We start from the raw sequence: 19,935 nt of genomic DNA, 5'->3' as shown, positions 1-19,935 counted from the left end.
TCCCTGGGGAACCTGTTACAGTGACTAACAACCCACTCAGTGAAGAACCTTTTCCTATTGTCCAGTCTGACTTCCCCTGATGCAGCTTCATTCCATTTCCTTGTGTCCTGTTGCTGATCACCACAGAGAGGAGATCAGCACTTCCCCCTCTGCTGCCCTCCCATGAGGAAGCTGTAGGCTGCAATGAGGTCACCCCTCAGCCTTCTCTTCTCCAAGGTGAACAAACCAAGTGACCTTAGCTGCTATTTGTAAGCCTTGCTCTTGAGGCTTCTCACTGTCGTGGTCACCCTCCTCTGGACACACTCTAATAGTTTGATGTCCTTCTTATATTGAGATGCCCACAACTGCCCACAGTACTCGAGGTGGGGCCAGACCAGTGCAGTGTAGAGTGGGACAATCACCTCCCTCGACGGGCTAGCGATGCTGTGCTTGATGCACTCCAGGACACAGTTGGCTCTTTTGGCTGCCAGGGCACACTGTTGACTTATAGTCAACTTGCCATCAACCCAGCCCCCCAGATCTCCTTCTGCAGGGCAGCTCACCAGCCTCTTGTTCCCCAATTTGTACGTATAACCAGGATTACCCTGTCCCAGGTGGAAAATCCTGCACTTGCTCTTGTTAAATATCATACAGTTGGTGATTGCCCAGCTCTGTAGTCTATCCAGATCTCTCTGTAAGGCCTCTCTACCCTCGAGAGAGTCCACAGCTCCTCCTAGTTTAGTATATATTTCTAAAAATATTAAATTTTCATTATAATAAAATAATAGCAAAGAAGAAAAGTATTTCCACTTTCACATTTGTGTTACATGTCTCATTAATAGCTTAATGCCATTTACAACCATAGCTTACCACATGCTAAACTGAATAAATGCCTACTAAACAGTCTTGTTTACATGAGTACAGTTCCTTGCTAGAAACAGTTAGCAAAGAATTAAAATATTTGCAGTTCTGTTTGAAGCAGCACTAAATTCACCTTACTGTGTATGATTATATATTCATATGGTTAAATCTGTGCTTGGTGTTATTTTGATGGTTTTCTAGATTTCTGTTCCTATTGCTGTCTTCCATACCTTCTGGTCTTTCAGCAGGATACTTACCTATTAGCCTTGCAAAATGTGTTAGCTGGATGTCACTGGCCCGTGTAAATGAGAGTGTAGTAGCAGATTTGGTCCATCTGAGTTTACTTATTTGTGAAGTCAACATAGACAGCTTTTTTTTGTGCTATGCTCATACACCAAGAGCTGTGCAGAAGCTCTGTGTAATGAAGAAAATGCTGGGAAACTATCAGATCTCCTTGTTTCCCCTGTCTTACCTAAATCATATGTTGAACCTAATACTACTCTTTCATGGTAGTTTCTTCTATCTATTTATTCTGTGATGCATTTTTAGCTCTCACCATCTTTTGTTTCAAATCCCTGCTACCCTTCAGTCTCCGTGAAACATTCCCTTTGGCCAAATTTCCTTATTGTTAGGTATCCTCATTTGGAAAGTATATCCAGTAATACCCTTCTGGCTGGGTGTAAACAACTATGCTAGGCAATGTTTAGAATTTCTTTTTTAATACAAAATATTCTGAAGGGATCCAGAATATGTCCAGAGAGAGTGATGGTCTAACCACCAAAAGACTCACTGAACTCCACTATGAAGTCATTTATTGTTATTCTGCTCAAATAAAACAAGTTGACTTTTTAGGTGGCTTTTTCTTTGTGTGGGTTTTTTATTATTATTATTTTTATGTTTATTTTAAAAGATGTTAGTGTCAGTGCAGCTTTGTTTCTGTGCCTTATTCAGCTGGCTTATACCAAGCCCAACCTCTCTTCTCTTTAAATAATTTGAAGAGTATGTGGCTGAAATTAGAACAGTGTAAAGAATGCTGTGTTCATTTTGCTATATGTGATAAAGTCAGAAATAGTTTATCTTTTTGTGTGTGATGTCATTATGAAGAAGAAATAGAAAGCCTTAGCAGCCACACAGAGAACACTAGATGACTTTACTTCACAGCTCTTTCATCATGGTAAAATTCAATCATTCGGTAGCCAAACCCATTCATAAAGAACTTTTTTAGCCAAGAATTCATCTAAATGTTTCCCTCTGCCTTCATCAGCTTGTGCTTCAAAGTCATGTCTGGCACATGAATAAAGCAGTGCCTCTTCTGAATCTTAGGAACAAGAGCTTTCCTTCAAAATTATAACCAAATAAACATTGTCCTCTTTGGCACAAAGAAAATGGAGGCTTTCACCCATAATTTGTCTATTTCATGAAGAACAATTGGTAAAAGAGTAAGGTACAATATACAAAGCTTCAACTGCTAAATGTTGACGAGTCAAACAACAAGTCCCCTTGCTTAAAGCTCCACATCTTTTCAAAACCTTTTCCAGAAAGCTCCCTGGCTCCGAACTTTCTTCAGCATCATATTCTCAGTGCCTGTTTGGGAGTGCTCGGCTTTCTGCTTCTTCTCTAATATTTTTCAGCGATGCTTCCATACTTCCTCTCTCTTTCTCACATGCACACGTATACCTCTCTACTGAGAAAAAAACCCACAACTAAAACAAAACAAAAAAAAAAACCCAAACCAAAAAAAACCCAAAAGCCTAGCAAAGTCTTATCACCCACATAAACCTTTATTTTAGGAAGTGACATGTGCCTGTGCTTTCAGTGACAGCTGCTACTTTTTGTAGAGGAATTCCTAAGTCGCTTGTTACAGCTATCTTCAAGGAAGGGTGACTGTTACTCTTACCTACTGCTGTGACATTTTATCCAGCTTACAACTTTACGTAAATCTAATATTCATTGTCAAGATACTGTACCATACCTTTTTCTGTTGTTTGAGGGGGTTTTGTTGTTGTTGTTGGTTGGGTTTGTTTGGTTTTTTTTCTGCAGATACTTCACAGGTAACATTAGAAGGGGTTTGGGGGTTGGTCTTTTTTTTTTTTTTACATACATATACTTTTAACAATTTGTACTCAAGAAAATTATGAGATATACCATACTCGATTTATTACATTTATTCAAGAAATAGAAAGAACAGGTAATACCTACAAGATTTCACAGACAGGGACAAATTTAAAAAAATGACACTTAGGCTGTCCTAGGTAAATATTAGTGACAGGCACATAGAGGTACAGGTTAAGTAAAATATGCACTGACAACAGAGCTAAGAAAAACAAGGGGATTGAAAATATATGGCCTATTCTCTCTATCTGCACATTTAAGAGTAAAGTACAAAAAGGACACAAATTTGTATGTACTGAGAAAGCACCTAATCAAGTAACTTATCTCCTTTCACATATTTACTGAGAAAGAGACTTACATGCTTGGATTTAAAATATAGCCCATATTCTTCTTTAAGGATTTTTTTTTGCATTACAGGAGAATGCAGCTACGATAACTAAGATTCCCACTGGCATAAATACTAAATATAGGTAAACGTTCCTTGCTCTGATACATTTATAGCAGCAGGAAAAGCATTTTCTGTCCTGATGAGTTTATGCTGTAAACAAACAGGGAAGCCAAATGATAGAGACAACTGAAGCATTATCCACATTTTACAGTCAGTAAACCAGAGCAGAAAGATTTGCTGACATTTGTCTACTCTGCACCCAGATGCTGCTGCCTTTGACATGGGGATTCAGGGTGAAAAATCTCATAATAAAGTAAGAAAGCTTGTTTCCCAACCTACAGTCAGGGCTTCAAACAGGGCATCCATTTAGTTTACTAGGCTTCTATTGGATGTTGTTTAACAATGAGGATTTTGTAACACAGATGTTCTGAGAAACAGAACAGGAACAAAAACTACAGAATTTTCTTCATACACTTTTTCTAACTGCCATCAAAGAGCAGTGATTCAAACCCTGCCAGCCATGGCTGCACTTGAACTAATGACTTAGAAGTGAAAAGACTCTACAGTCTATTACTAATCTCCTGAGTCATCTGAGCTTTCAACCCTTTTTTAAAGCTATATTTACTGGGATCAGAACAGTTGCCCTTCTTAGAATAGATTTTATGCTGTAGCCCATAGTCCAGAGTTCAAGAGTCTTCCATTTATAAAAGCATAAGTCACAGTGTCCCTGTACAGTCACTTTCTGAAAACAGGGCAAAAACTTGCTTATCCAGATAATAGGCTATAATTAAAAATTTCATCCTCCCATGTTAGATATCTCAACTTTTTATGAATGTGTGCATAAAGACAAGTGCCTACTGTTTTATCTTATATCTCTTTTTTTCTCACTGTTCATTTATCTTTATAAAAAATATACATGGCTTACCTAAATAAAAAAAAAAATGTTTATTTTATATTACGTGTTAGCTACTGGAACAAATGAAAAAATGAGGTTATGAGAGAAATAAATACATACAAGAGAGGAAAAGATGATTTACATCAATAAATTACGTTCATCAGTTACCACCCATTTTAGAAAGTTAGTGTCAGTTTATTTCACAGGGCATATGGAATATGCTTTTTCATTTTCTGTATTCTCAAATTCAGAACTATTATTTATTCTCTGGGAGTATTTGAAATTGAGAATAACTGTTACATGCAGATTTAAAAGACCCTTCTTATGCCATGGTCTTCATATCTGTTTTGAAATTCATGCTGCATCTTTTCAAGTGCATGGATGTGTGCTTATGCAGTGTGCATGCATGCAAGCGATCACACACAAGCACTTTTCTGAATTCTGATGCTGAAATTCAACACTGAACTCAGAGTGGAATGGAGCACAGGTGCAGGGGTCACTTGCATATTTTCAGACAAGTTTTCTGTAGCAAAGAAGCAGTGAACAGAAGCAGTTTTGCTGTACTGTGCTTCACACAGCATATGCCAGATTTGGATTGTAATGCTAACGCAGAAACTCGAATGCATTCTAGTCTCTAATAGTTATAATGGAGAATATGCTGTCATACTGAAAAGTTCCATGAAGAGGAAAAATAACATTGCTTACTCGCAGTGTGAACAGTCCGTGTGACATGAGCTTGCCCCTGCTTCTAGAAATATCCAATTCGTACTAGGCACGTAGTAGACTCTAGTCTTAGCTGAGGCAACAGCAGTCTTGTATCATACTAACATGCTGTCATTTGATTTGTACAGTCGTTTCCATGGTCATTACTGATATTTATCCTTACATAAGTTTGACAGACACCTAGAAAAAAGCTGCACAGTTGCTAAGTGCTATCACAGCAATTGCTCTTCTCTTCTAGGAAGTACACTAACATATTGTGTTCGAGCACTGCTCCTTTGAGGGTTGGAGAAAGTTGCTAAAATGCAGAAAATGCAAAGAAAGACAGAGAAAAAAAGTTTCTTTGTGCTTGTGTTTCCCAATGCTTCCAACTTTCATGGTATCACCACACTGGTAGTCAGTGTATCTTAGATTGTCACTCAAGTCTGAGTACTCACACTATCATAACCTCAGTGCAAGTATTTCTTTGGCATGTGTGAGCTACTGTTTCTTTCTGTGTCTGGGGAGGTACAACAGGCATGGCTCTTTTTACTGGGAAGGTCTAGGGCTCTTCCTCAATTTTCTGAGAGATTTTGTCTGTTCTTCATAGAGAATAATGAAAAAGGAACTGGAGAATATTCAGCACACATTACTTCACTTATATCTACTCCATGATGTACCATCCTGAGTTTTAGTGAAGTCTATGTTCAAACGTAGGTCTTCATCTTGGTAAACTGGGTAAGATTTAAAGCACCTTTAAATCCTGTTCAGAGCTTCTTTGTTCAGATGAAAAGAGGTAATAGATAAATAAGAGCTAGAATTAACTACGCAGTAAAGATACACACTCTGTAGGAAAATCTACAGAAAGTGAGTTATTGTGTTAACTGAACCCCTAAGTGGTTTAAAAAATGTTTTTTCTATAAATATCTGTTAGTATAAACAAATATTACTGTATCTTTTTTTGCTGACTTATTTTCAGCCTCAGGATATTTTAGTCATTTACAAAGCAGGTTAGAGCTCTAACTTTTATGTATGAATGCCTATTCAGCTGGAAAAAAAAAACTATTTGCAACTGCAATTCCTCCAAGAGTCACAACAATAAGTTCCAGTGCATGAACATCATCACTTCAAGAGTGTAGTGCCTCTTCAGCAATTAGAATTTTCTTAGAGGGGCAGTATTCCTAGGAAATTTAAAATTGCATTCAGTGGAGCTGGGGGAAGGAAAAGTAAATTATAGTACAGTCTAGTATTTTGCAAATCTTCTGAAAACCAAGTTATGACTCTTAATTTCTGTAGGGTCATTCTTTTAAGATCTTTATATTTGTAGACTGAATAGTAACTTCTGTTTCTTGAAAAATGGATGTAACCAGGAGAACTGGTCTCATGTTTTAAAAAATCTGTACTTGAAAACCATTTTAGATTAGTAAGGACTAGAAATTCCCCAAAGACTTTTAAAAGACTGACTGCAGATCTAATCTTCCATCCCCAGACTACTGAGTTCTTCTGAGGTCTCAAAATCATGCTATCCTGCATGAACACAGCATGATATACAAAAATCAATGTGAAAACCTTCAACAATTTCTAGGAATATTTAGAGCAGGCACTCTATACATACCTAATTAGAAGTAGACAAGGAGACTTAAATGCATTGAGACATATCTACACTGGATAAGTACTCTTTATTTCAAGTTACATTTCAAACATTCTTAACTGATTTATTCACAGAATTACTCTGAATCTAAGCCCAGAATACAATAGTAAAAGAGAGTACATGGGCCTGTATAATTTACTGAGTCAATACTCAAGGTGTCTGGGAAGTCAGAAGCCTCATTCCAGTTAGCTTTTTCCAATCTCTCCTGTTACTTAATCCAGTTTCATTTTAGACAGCCAAATTTAAACTACTTTTCAAGGCTGATTTTGTAAAACTTCTTTGATATTTTGTGAACCTGCAGTTTTATGAGAGCCATAAATGCCACAAATAACAGATAGGACATAATATTTAGATGGAAAGTATTGCTGGTACCAGGATAAAACTTGTGTTACTGGATATTGAAACATATTAAAACTTCAGTGTCTCCTTAAATTACACCAAGTACCTTAACAGTTTGATTAGATTAGTAAAACATTATTCAGAGTATTCAAAATTATATGCTTTGATTATTTAAATACTCTTGTACTCTTTTCTTCAGCAGCTTTATGATTTACAGACTGCGCAGCATTTCTGGTGATTTGTCAGCTAAACTAAAGCAAATAAATCTTTACACAGACTCAGGACAGGCCTACAGGTCTTCTTAAAAGGGTCTAGTAATGAAAGCAGGAGGGAGTGAAAAAGGACAGAGAAAGAAGACATATCATTCTGTCCCAAATACGCAGAGACTCTTTCACACAAAATCTTTTCATTTTGATGTTTGAAAAGAAGATGGAAACTGTAACTACACAAGGCCAAACAGTAGAACAAAGATTCAAGTATTTAAAGGTGGCATGTGCAATTTTGTGAGATGTTTCTTAGAAACAACAGAGTGCAAAGCAACACAAGAAAACCATCAGACAATCCATTAGGGAAAGACTTATTTCTGTTTTGATTCCTGACAAAATTGGACTGCTGCTTCTTTTTATCACCTTCTTTAGCCATACAAAGTTTTTAAAAATAATAAACAGACCCTTAGTAATATAAAATAAGAGTCTTCTCACGGTATCTTTTCTTAGACTACACTTTCAAAGCTATCCTTAAAAACATTTCTACTAATTTGGCAATATTGCATATTTTCAGCAGAAATCATGTGTATTATGGATGTGGCATCCAATGGAGATCTGTTTCATTCTGAGGTTTGGGGAAAGTTATGTTTTGCATTAATGTTTATATAATTTTTTTGAGGTAAAATTGTTTTTCATTCTGTTAAACTTTCCTGAGTAATCTCAAGTGCATGTTACTCTTACTGACTTCCATATATTAAATTCTCAAAACAAATTTTCTCTCCCATAGTGCACCAGGGCTAGGGGTTGTTATAATGTTATATATGGTGCAAGCCAGGAAGAAGGACATATACTGTCCAGGTAAGCAGTGTGTGATCAAGAGGAATGAAGGAGCATTCATGGATCTCCAACTATTATATGTTGCATGAAATTTATAGGCCCCTATCAAACTAATTTATGCAGATCTTCTGGGCAGATAATTTGCCTTTGGTAATAATATTCATTATAAATTAATTCCTGCTGATTTTTTCAAATGAGCCAATATTTAATTCAGTGTAAATGTTTACATTTTACCTTAATGTTGAAATTCATCCCCTAGTACTACTCTGGCCTGATTTCTGCTCTGGGCTATATCTATCATCATGATTATATAGTGCAGCATGCTTAATAAGCAGTGCCACCTTTCTTACTATAGCTTTCTAGTGTAGCAAAATGACCACACATTCTATTTCCTTGGTAATTGTAACAAAAGTTTGGGATCCAAGTTCCTGAAGAAGCATTGCAAGAATCTCATTTTAAAACTTAAATATTTAACAGATTCCTGTTTTGTTTTGTTTTGTTTTTAATGGGGACATATTGCTACAAGTAACTGAAAATCTAAACACGAGTGGGGGACTGCCTACTCTAAAGATATTTTCTCAGGAGAAAAAGGATTTAAGCACTTTACCTCAATACTGATGATGTAATTATTAATTAGCAATGTGTCAATAAAGTTGCTATCATCAGGTTTCAGAAATAACTTTATTTAAATGAATGACAGAAGGCCATTTTTTTTTTGTCTGAAGAGTCAGACAAAATCTGTATCCAAGAGAAGACAAATCTGTATCCATGTAGAGCTGACATTTAGAGATTCTTAAACAAGAGTTTAATGGAACTGTGGCTTATGTTGCACAAGTGAATTGTAAGAACTGTGGGGAAAAAAAAAAGAAGTTTTATTCCTGCAAAATACTTTGTAACTCAGTACTTTCAGAAAATGTCTGACATAAAATATTTCCTTCTGTAACTAGGATAATAGATTTCATTTATTGTTGTTATTCTTGCAGTAAGACTTCATACAGGTCTAAAATGGAGAATGTTAAAGTACTTGAAATTTTAGTCCAAAATAGGACTTTCACATATGCATAACACAGCAAGGTTTTAAAAAAAATGTTTGAGCAAAATGCTTGTCTGAGGACTATGTGATATATAAATTCTCCTTTAAATTAATATTTTGAGCTATGTTTTTTGACTACAACAAAATGCGGGCATGACAGGAAAATATAAGTTACTTTTTTTGTATATTGATGAGTCCTAAGGAGCTCATGTACTACATACCCTTCCCATAATGAATTTTGACTAGACACTTATTTACAGCCCAAACAGATCATACAGATCCGTCAGCCTTCCCAGTCAGCCTTTCCAGTGTTTCTTTACCTGTCACACTAAATAGCTTTCCTGATATCTGATGGGAACTTGTGTAATTGCCTTTTAAGATCATTACTTCCTGTTCTTTTTTTCATGGATGTGAAAAGATTGCGTTTTTATTTTATAAACTTGAAGACTTCTATACTTGAAGTCTTCTGTCCTCATCCCTGCCAGTCCTTCTCTAGACTAAAGCACTAGTTACTTTCAGAGATCACATGTTCTTTCTACTGCTTTTCTCTGTACTCTTTCTGATAACTTTTTTCAAGTGCAGTGTCAAACCTGGAAAAAAATCTTCCATCTAATGCCTTACCAAAACTCAGTATAATGGTGTTTTACAAGCTGTTCTGTCCTTCTCTCTTTTTTTTTTTCAGTAATAGCATCTTTTTACTGAAGTCATTATTTTGTGACTTCTCTGATAGTATATTAGCATCACAGCAACTCTGCAGTTAATAAACTTTTAAATGTTTTGTTTAGATTCAGTGACATCCAGGAATTGGGGGGGGGGAGGGTGTGCTATGGAAGACTTCGTATAAAACTATGAAAAAACTCAAACCCAAGTGCTTAAACTGGTACAATAATGTTCACTGTGGATCCATTAATGTTACCCTAACATAACTATAAACAGTCTGTATTTGTCTAGGCAGCATGCCTTCAAATAAACCTAGAAATCATGTACCAGAGAATGACAATGTAGTAAATTAGAAGCCAAGGATATTGTAGTGAAAGAAAACCAATTTTGCTCATATTTTTAAGCTAAAAAAAATTCCACATATTATAATGTAACTGAAAATTATTTAATCTTAAAAAAAAAAAGTCTTCATAAATTTCCATCTCTATGCCTGAATTTCATTCGAAAAAATACTTAGCAAATGTTGTTGGTCTTAGATAAATTCTGGCATGTTCATGAAAGAAATGAAACTGTGTTGTATCAATGGCTCCCAGCTATGAAACAACCTGTTGCTTCATCTGAACAATGTGGTTGGGCTTCATTGAATTAATTTACTTTACTCCAGAGGACTGCTCACTTGTATGACAACACTGAGCGATTCCAGGCTGCTGACTCATCCGTACAATCTTCTGCTACTTTATTTAATCTTACTCCAATATTTGAGGGAAATTCAGCACCACAATAAAAAGGAGTCTCTCCAGCAATGTTTACTGCTGATAGTCTTCTGACTTGTTGTCCAGAACAGACATGAATATGTGCATATGCCCTCTCCCTGGGCACACAAGTTCCCTCAGAATACTAAGTGCCATTACACAATAGAGTGAGAAAAACCTTCCAAAGGGTTGAACTAGAATATACTGCAGTGCTCAGGGGCGAATAAATCCCACTTAGTAACCAGTTTTATACCATTTGTTGTAAAAAGACAGAGGAAGAAGAGGAGGAAAGAATTGTACTGGTGTACAGAGCTGTATCTGCTGCCCATTGCTAATTTGATCAGCAGCTTTATCTGTGGTACAAACCTAGACAGCAGTTATATAATGCGTGTCGCAGCCAGGCCCTGGAAACAAGTAGATTTTACCATTCTTGCTGTAGCCCTGATGGATGATATTTGCCCCACAGCTATGTTTTTTGCCTAATATAACGTCTTGCTTGATCTCAGATGCTGTGATCAGTGTTGATGAAAATGAAATATATGTTGATACTTTAATGAATGTAGAGGGAGCCAGTCAAGATAGCAGGAATAGTAGTTTTGCGTATGGTTCCAGGAGAAATTACTTTAATAGTATGGCCCAAAAGTACAGATGGCTAATCAATGAGCCAGAAATACTAGTCTCCATTTCTGAATATGATACCTATTTAGAGGTGCGAATAGCCAGCCTTCCTTTCAACATTTTCTATTTTGGGAGATTTCTGACACAGCTTCTATTGAAAGAAAAATGGCATCAAAAGTTGTAATTCTAACATGGAAAATAGGGTAAAAAGTATGATGTTGTCTTTCTAAACTGTTGCTTTTCACTGAGGTAGTGTTAAATCATCTTTTTATATAGAAGTGTACTCATCCAGGCAGCATCAGGTGATGTGTTGAAATGAACCTGGAGCCCATGTAGTGTAGAATTTCAATATATGAAATGATTAAATATTAAATGTAGTAAAGAAAGTTCTTGCAGTGTATGCAAACAGGCTCACCCACTACACACACAAGAGTACAGATCCTGCTTATTTATTTATTTATCTATCTATCGATTTATTTATTTATTTTAATATAAGTGAACTTAAAAAAGATGGTAAAAGATATGATGAATAATTCTTAGTTTATGTAGTGTCCTGGAAGCTCATTTTGGTCATTAGAATAATGATGTAAATGCATCTGATAAACACTCTAATTCCAAGACTCCTGCTAGCTCAATATCAAGCTGTAAAGTTTATGACTGAATTCTCAAACCCTGACTCACATCGCCTCTCTAAAGGGTTTCTCAAAACAACCTAGCAAAAGCTGGCCCAGCACTTTTTCTTGGACAGTCTCAATATTATTGCAATTTCTCAGTTCTTGATTCTAAGACTGACTTTCCTAGAGCATGTTCATTGAAGTGCAGGGTTACACGGACAGTAGCCAATCACTTCCTAGATAAAGAATAGTTAAAACTGATCACTTTTTCACTCCTTTCTGCATGGACAAGTGTCATAAGAAAGTGAAGATATGTAGCTTACAGGAATAGATTTGCAGTGTGTGGTGCAGTCACTGAGAACACTCATCCTCTCATTTTGCAATACAGGAAAGCATGATCAAAGAGCTGCTACTAGCAACAGACCTAGTGTTGACTAGGTCTTTATCAAACTTCCAAAATTGCAGGAAATTTATACATGCCACTCACAGTCAGTAGTATCTTGCAGTGTTGTTACCTCTGTGATTAGCACTTTATTCCTATACTTTCCATGTGAGTTCCCTTCCCTTCCCTTCCCTTCCCTTCCCTTCCCTTCCCTTCCCTTCCCTTCCCTTCCCTTCCCTTCCCTTCTTTCCATGGACCTTGAGGAGATTTTCCCCCCATTTTTACAAATACCATGAAAATTTTCTGGCTTTTATGTTTTACCATAAAATCGGCTTTATCCACTCAGCTGCTGCTGAATGAAAAGCTCTTGCTTCTGCAGGCTATGTGTGTTAACAATTTGCAGCCTCCTTCTGTTTGCAAACCACTTCCTGAAAGCTAAGAGAAATGAGCATGAAATAAGTAAGGAAAAAGAACTAAGTTTATTTTGATGGAAAATATTAATGGCACAGATTATGATTGTGGTACCTGTGGAAATAGTGTGTTGCTAAAAATAGAAGTGTTTTCAATGCTTTCATGCTGCAATCAGGCAAATGGGAGAACAAAGGTCTACACCAACAAATGGTATTCTGTAACTGAAGCAGAGAAACACAGAGTCCTGTAAAATACTCTGAAATATGGAGTATCTATTAGGATCTCATTAGAAAATGAAATAGAAAACATAGATGTGCACAATCTGAATAGAACTGAAAACCAAACCAAAAAAACAAGAAAGGGATTGAGTCATACTACATACTAATGCAGAGACAAAGTCACAAAAGTATTTATTTGGGGGGGATTCATTTGTACATATATATATGTTCATACATAAGTGTATATACATATATGTTCATACATAAGTGTATATACATATATGTACATATATGTATGCATGTACATGTACACACATATCAGTACCATTCTGAATTTGGCTGCTAGCAGGAAAGACGCCTGCTGAAAAAAAACCCACAAGATTGATAATAATTCTGTATGTGTGTGCGTGTGAGAGAACGTGTGTAGTTTATAATTGTATCCATGGAGAAACACGATAGAATACATCACAATCATATCATGGATGATGAGTCATACATATTTTCATCTGATACGTAATGCAATTTGATCTTTATTACCATTACCAGTATAATCAATACATACCAACTGCAAGTGATGTATAGAGAGACAGCATTAGTATAATGAAATGAATTTTGATCAGCAAAGCCACAGCAAATCTGTCCCCATGCAGTGAAAATTGATTAAAGTATGCAAGCAGGAAGCAAAACCATAATATCCAGGAAGTCAAATGAATGGATTGCTCATTCCAAGATATGACTTTCTCTTCTCTACTTTGCCCATTTCCTCCTGAACTTCATAATAACCTTGAGAAATCAACTACACCATGCTGTGAAAGCCCAGTTCTGTTATTGTCTCACATCACCTGTGAAATGTTGGGTTTTTTCCAAAATCATGGTATTTTCATATTTTTATAGAAATTGGTTGTCTGCTTCAGAAAATGTTCATTTGACTAATAATACTGAAATTATTGTAATAGATTCTCATATTAAAAAAACCTGATAATCTTATAAAAATTTTGAACAGCTTGAATAATAATTGTACTGCTAAGAAAAGTCTACTCAAGTGACAATCAGGAATCTACAAAATAGTAGAGACTCGAGTTTTCCTAGAGCTATCAGCGCTGACAGTGAAACCCTGAGTGAACCCCCACCTTTGTAGGGCTTTTGTTACATGTGCTCCAAGCCAACTATTTGGTATGATTCATTTGTGCAGCCAATTTTGTTCATCTTATTCAGGTACTGTGGGGTACCCACAGGTTGTCACTAGGGCTTCTGGCTCACCTCCTCTTCCGGAGCAGACAACTTTTGCTGTTTCCCAAAAAAGTCGATAAATCTTTTTCATTTGCAGACATTAAAGTATTTTATGAAGAGCATTTTCCTCATTATTTTCCCTTTTTCTTCTGGGCAAATAAAGACACATGAAATGACTTACTCAGGGACAAAACCTGAACTAGTGGAAGAAAACTTCTTCTCCCCAGTCCTCCTTCATGCCTATTAACATATGTGGCATGAAGTTAGTGAGGGTCTGAGTAAATTTCAAAGCAGCAGTAATAGTCTTTCCTATTCTTCATCCTTCCTTCCTTTCCTTCAGTGTTCTGAAGGAAAAGACTTCTTACAATGGCCCTTACAATAAGGTCTGCATAATATTTTTGATGTCATCCACAAATGTTGATTGTTTGCACCATTTCAAGTTAGAAAGAGAGAACGCTAACAACAAATCAAGTTTCCTCTCTAAAATTCTCTATCTGTTACAGTTCTTCACTAAGTCAAGAGTATCCTATCAGGAGGCTAGAGCATCCTTTGTGAATACTGTTGTGGAGAATGATCTTATGAAGACTTACACAAATAGTCAGACCACTAAGACACTATCTTGCCTCTACTACTTTTCTTTGAAGTCATAAGCAATCAACTCACCAGAAAAAAATCCCTCAGAATAAAGTAATAACTAAGCTGTACTTTGATTACTGCTCTAACACTTTCAAATTCAGAGAATAAATAGCTTCAAATATTAAGTGTACCTGACACTTTTCTCATTTGCTATGCAGTTTAATTGTCTGCATATATCAATCATTTGTTTGGGGGTAACTACGACTTTGATTTACACAGTGGCAACAGAACAGAATTTGTTATTTAATTTTTGCCTTCTTCTGAGTCTTTTTCATTACCAAGAGCATTTTCCTCAACTGGAGTTCAATCTTTATATTAGTCAGCAGTAGGATTAAATTCTCAAGCTCTGCTAGGAATTTTGCCTCTCTCTTTTTATCATGTTATTTGAAATTCTTTTCCATAATTTTAAATGCAGACATTTGTGGCTAGATGACACTCTTAGTCATAGGTTTTCATTTTAAATAGTCCTGTGAGGAACACTGAGTTGGACTTTACGACCTTTGTGGTTCCCTTCCAACTCAAGATATTCTATGACTCTATGATTCTGTGATATATGATAAAACAATCTTAAAGCTGCTAAGTCAGACACTCAGAACTTAGAGATCCCGGTTTCAGATTTGCCTTTGTAGCTCTTCTGCACATACATTATTTAAAGAGACTCTTTAACTATAACATACCCTTTTCACCAAAGGACTCTTGACTTCACTGTCTAAGGCACATAGTGCTCTTTACCAAGCAGCTATTTATATATTTACTAGGTTTTATTGTTTAGCCCCATGCCTTGCCTATTGAAAACTATTCAGACTATGTTCTAAAATGCAGAATTATTCATACGCTTTTTGGATGTGCTATGAGTTCAACACAACCACTGATTAGATTTTTTTAAAGCATTCCTCTAAGGAGTAGATCTGGCTGTAGGCATAAGCAGTCTAAAAGGCTACTCAGGATGCTAAGGAATGTGGTTGTTTTTTTCCTGGCTTCTTATGTCCCTCTCCTCCCCCCTCCCAATTTCTGAAATATCCATCGTTCTTTGGGAACTCCCCCTGTGCAAGTTCTTACCCCACAACAACTGCAAGCTTATTAATTAATTGCCTTTCATGTAGGAGTAAAAGAGCCTGAATTTTCTTACAATGTCAAGGAATAGTGATAGGGGGTTGAGTGTAAGGAGAGAAAACATATGTTTAGGAAAATGAGAATAGTGAAGGGATTGGACTGGTTAAAGGTATTTGATAATTCAATGTAAAATATTTTGAGGGAGTGAGTAGACAGATTTACTTGTTTTCAGCCTTGCATTTAGTTTAAATTTAGGATTTTTTTATTGTTTAATCTGCCCATTAAAGTGAGTACTTGATTAACCCCATACTACAGATGGAGACTAGAGGCACAGAATCTTAAATTTAAACACATTGCCAACTAAGTCTCTTATCTATGACATGGGAGGGTGGGGTGTCAGTATTTTTAGATGTGTATAAAACCATCTTATGTGTTTAGCTCTGCAATTTGTTTCTATCAGATTCCATATATTTCAATTTTTAAATATTGGAAATTTACAGTAAGTGAGAACAGGAAAATATGACAGAGGGATAAAAATCCAAGCTCGATGAGAGATGTTGTACAGTAATATTTTGGTAAGGAGGTCATTAACATGATTAATAGCAATATCATTCCAGTATATATTTAGTTGGTCCTCGCGTTGTTTATAATGTGGTTTATTATTCATTAATACAGTAACTAGATGTTTTGGAAATTTTTGGCCACTCAGGGTAGGGACTAGATGCTTCTGAAAGTCTAAGCTAGTCCCAAATTAGCTTTGATGCTCCAGGAGAAACAAATCCTTAAATGTGCATATACGTGATGAGTGATCTATTTTATGAGTGAAGCAGACATTTTTATGGAGCTACCACTGATAATCAACTGTGCCAAATTTGAAGTAAACGCAAGCAACAGTTATTGAGACACAAGCTTCTGAAAAGCAATGCTATGTAGATCTCACAGTTCAGCCTTATCACACAGTAAGTTTTGTCACCTTATAATGTGATATAGATGATCCTTGATTGAGTAGAAGCATGTAATTCAATTGAAGAGTTCTGTTGACACAAGAGCAGTGTTTGGGTGATTTATGAATGGAAGTAGAGCACCTCACCTGAATTACAGTCTTGATATTCAGCTTGGAATGGGCTTCCAATATACATCATTATCTTTATTCTGGGGTGGGGGGAGGAGGGGAAGTTAGGGAAGTGAAGAAAACAGAGGATAAAATTTGTGAATTAGAAATATACTCAAGGAAATAATTACATCTCAGAATTTTAAAATATTGCTTATAATATTAATTTTGTTCTTTGTAGAATTTTTACATTTAAAATGTTTGGACATAATTTTGTGTGTCCACAAACCAAAACATTGTGGAACTTTTTACTGTTTCATAACACGTATCATGATTAACTGACAAGTCTTTTCCATATAAAAAGTGATTAATTGAAGTTTTCCTTACCAACTCTAATTTAAGAGCACTGATCCAATAAATTAATGTTTTCCTGAAGATTCACTGGCAGAAAAAAAGAGGCAACTGTTCCTATGCAGACTTTGGAGACTATAAGCATGTGGAAAAAACAATCCTAATGAAACCAAATTTTCCTTTAATCTAACTTGGTTGCATCATGTATACGTTCATGTGGCTGGTGCTCAGGAAGGAGCAAGTGAAGGCAATGAGGTTGCATGTCAGTTCCCCTCTGTGTTTGCATTTAAGCCTGCTGTGCACAGATTTCTCAGCAGATCATGGCCTCTAGAACTGTCCATGCAGGTGGCTCTGTGTCCTGCTGCAGTATAAATCAGAGCACATCCAGTATATTCACGAGAACCCAAGAAGTCAGAGTGGCTCTTCAGTCTAAAAATGCAGTGTTAGCCTTAGAGAACTGATGCATTACGGATGCTGTGAACTTCCACAGAACACAGCAATTATTTAGTCCTGAATTATTCAGTCATACACAACTATCACTAAATATTTGATATATTCAATCATCGATGCAGCTCACCAAGTTCTTCTCATGTATTATGAATACTGCATGACAACATGAACAGGTAATAACAGAGTCATTATGTCAAGAAACAACAAGCTGAGGTAGTAATGTCTGCCTTACAGGGAAGCAGTCAGGTACATGCTCTTCGAAGGGATGTTCTGTAAGAAAGTTCAGACTTAAAAGACAAAAAGTTAGGAGTGTTGCTAGAAGCAACTGTGCAAAACAATAAGTTGTACTAATTCCCTTTCTGAAATACAAGTCCTTCTCAGTTTCTTGTGGCACTGAGGGCATGGATTTTCTACTAGTGTATATGACAACAAGTAATTACTTCTCCTGCCACAAAGGTGGTGAGCCAACAAATGAATGGTGATTTGCAAAGTCAAAATTTAATTCCTACATATTCTCTGGCTACATGTTATAAATAGAGCAAATCAATGAGCTTTGGCTCCTGTTTCATTTATAACAGTTCACATTTGTATGGTGGTGATTTGTGACAATGGGAAAGTGAAGGCATAATTTTGAAAACTACTATTCTTTTATCATTAATATCTATTGCATCACGAATATCATACCAACTTTCTATCTTATGTCCACATGAAATCCAACAGGTTGTATTAAATTGTTAAGACAGCACACATTGCATAGAAGATTTGAAATTAGAATGAAGCAAACTGTACTATGGGAGCAAAAGGAAATTTGTAGTTACAGATTCAGGGCCTGCTGTCACTATTTGTGCAACAAATCACATTGCCTTTATGAAGTGAATAGAGTTCAGCTGACATTGGAATAGCAATGAAAGAATAAGAAAAAGGAAGTAACAAACAAGGAAAATTACAGATCCCAGGGGGAAAACCATCATGAGACAAAAGAAGAAAATATACTACTACACTCAAATATTTAAAAATGTTTTTATTGAAAACTATCAACAACAGACCAGCAAGATCTGATAATCAACTATATAAGCAGGTAGATTTTAAACCACTAGCTTCATAACAAATATGATGAAGCTCTTATAACTTTACCATTACTCTTGACATTAAAAAAAATAGAAATAGGAGGGGGATATAATAATAAAAAGAGGAAGTTCTTGAAGTGCTGATATATACCGAGTATATTATCAAAGAAGTTGCTACAGAAATCACAGAACCATGGAGTGGCTGAGGCTGGGCAGCACCTCTGGAGACCTTTTAGTCCCACACCTGCTCAGAGCAGGGTTAGCAACAGCAAGTTACTCAGGGCTGTGTCCAGGTGGGTTTGAGTATCTCCAAAGATTGAGACTCCACAGCCTCTCTAGGTAGCCTGTGCCTGTGTTTGACAACCCTCACACTAAAAAAAGTTTTGTTTGGGTTTTTTTTTCTTCTTAAGTTTAAATAGAATTTCCTTTAATTTTTTTTGTGTACCTTGCCTCTTGTCCTGTTGCGGGACACGTCTGAGAGGAGTCTGACTCTTCATCCCTTCCCATCAGGTATCTATACACATGGAGATGATTCACCTTCTCTTCTCTTCTCTTCTCTTCTCTTCTCTTCTCTTCTCCAACAGTCCCAGCTTTCTCAGCCTTTCTTCATATGAAAGATGTTCCACTTCATCAGTCATCTTAGTGGCCTTTCTCTGGTCTTACTCCAGTATGTGCATGCTTCTGCTGTACTGGGAAGCTGTGGTGGTGCAGCCCCCTGGGCGACTCTGAGGTCTCAGGATAAGCCATGCATGCTTTGGGAAAACCTCCCATTGTGATGTTATCTTGATTACAGGGGCGTCATACACTCTTTGGCCAGACCTGGGCCATCTGCTCCCTAAATGGTACATCAGGATGACTCAGCATGAACTGTGGCCAGAATGTAAAACAATGACCAAAGCCAGTCATCTGGAGACCCTATAAATAGTGATTCAAGCAGAGACCCTTGGAACTCTCCGGGACTGCAGAGGGCTGTGTGGCCCAGTATCTCCCCCTGAGCTGGGACGCCTCTCACAGTAGATTTCACGAGGATTGAAGATCATCCGTCGACAATTTCACGATGACTTAAGGGCCAGATTTCGCAAAATTTACTGACTGTCCATTGATGAATGCTGGCACATAAAAGTGAGTAATTCATGAAATTCACGAGAGGGAAATTTTAATCATAAGTTAACCTCTGTGTTGGTGTGTGTGTATGCGTGTGTGTGTGCATGTGCATTTGCAGTTTGGATTGGACCTATTTTGCCTGTCTCTATGTGATTTGGTTCAGAACTGGTTTATCTGTCCGCGCATGTGTGTGATGTGATTTGATTTACCCTGCTGTAAGTTTTGGGTGATCCTTGCCATTTTCAAATCTTTTAAGCCGCAAATTTAATTGTAAGAAATTTCATAGAATCACTCTGTTAAATTGGCTCATAGTTAAGTACTGTTAAAGTCATACAACC

This window comes from Haliaeetus leucocephalus, unplaced genomic scaffold (assembly GCF_000737465.1).
Source record: "Haliaeetus leucocephalus isolate CR32 unplaced genomic scaffold, Haliaeetus_leucocephalus-4.0 Scaffold154, whole genome shotgun sequence".
NCBI lineage: Eukaryota > Metazoa > Chordata > Aves > Accipitriformes > Accipitridae > Haliaeetus > Haliaeetus leucocephalus.
This window is presented reverse-complemented; position numbering follows the sequence as displayed.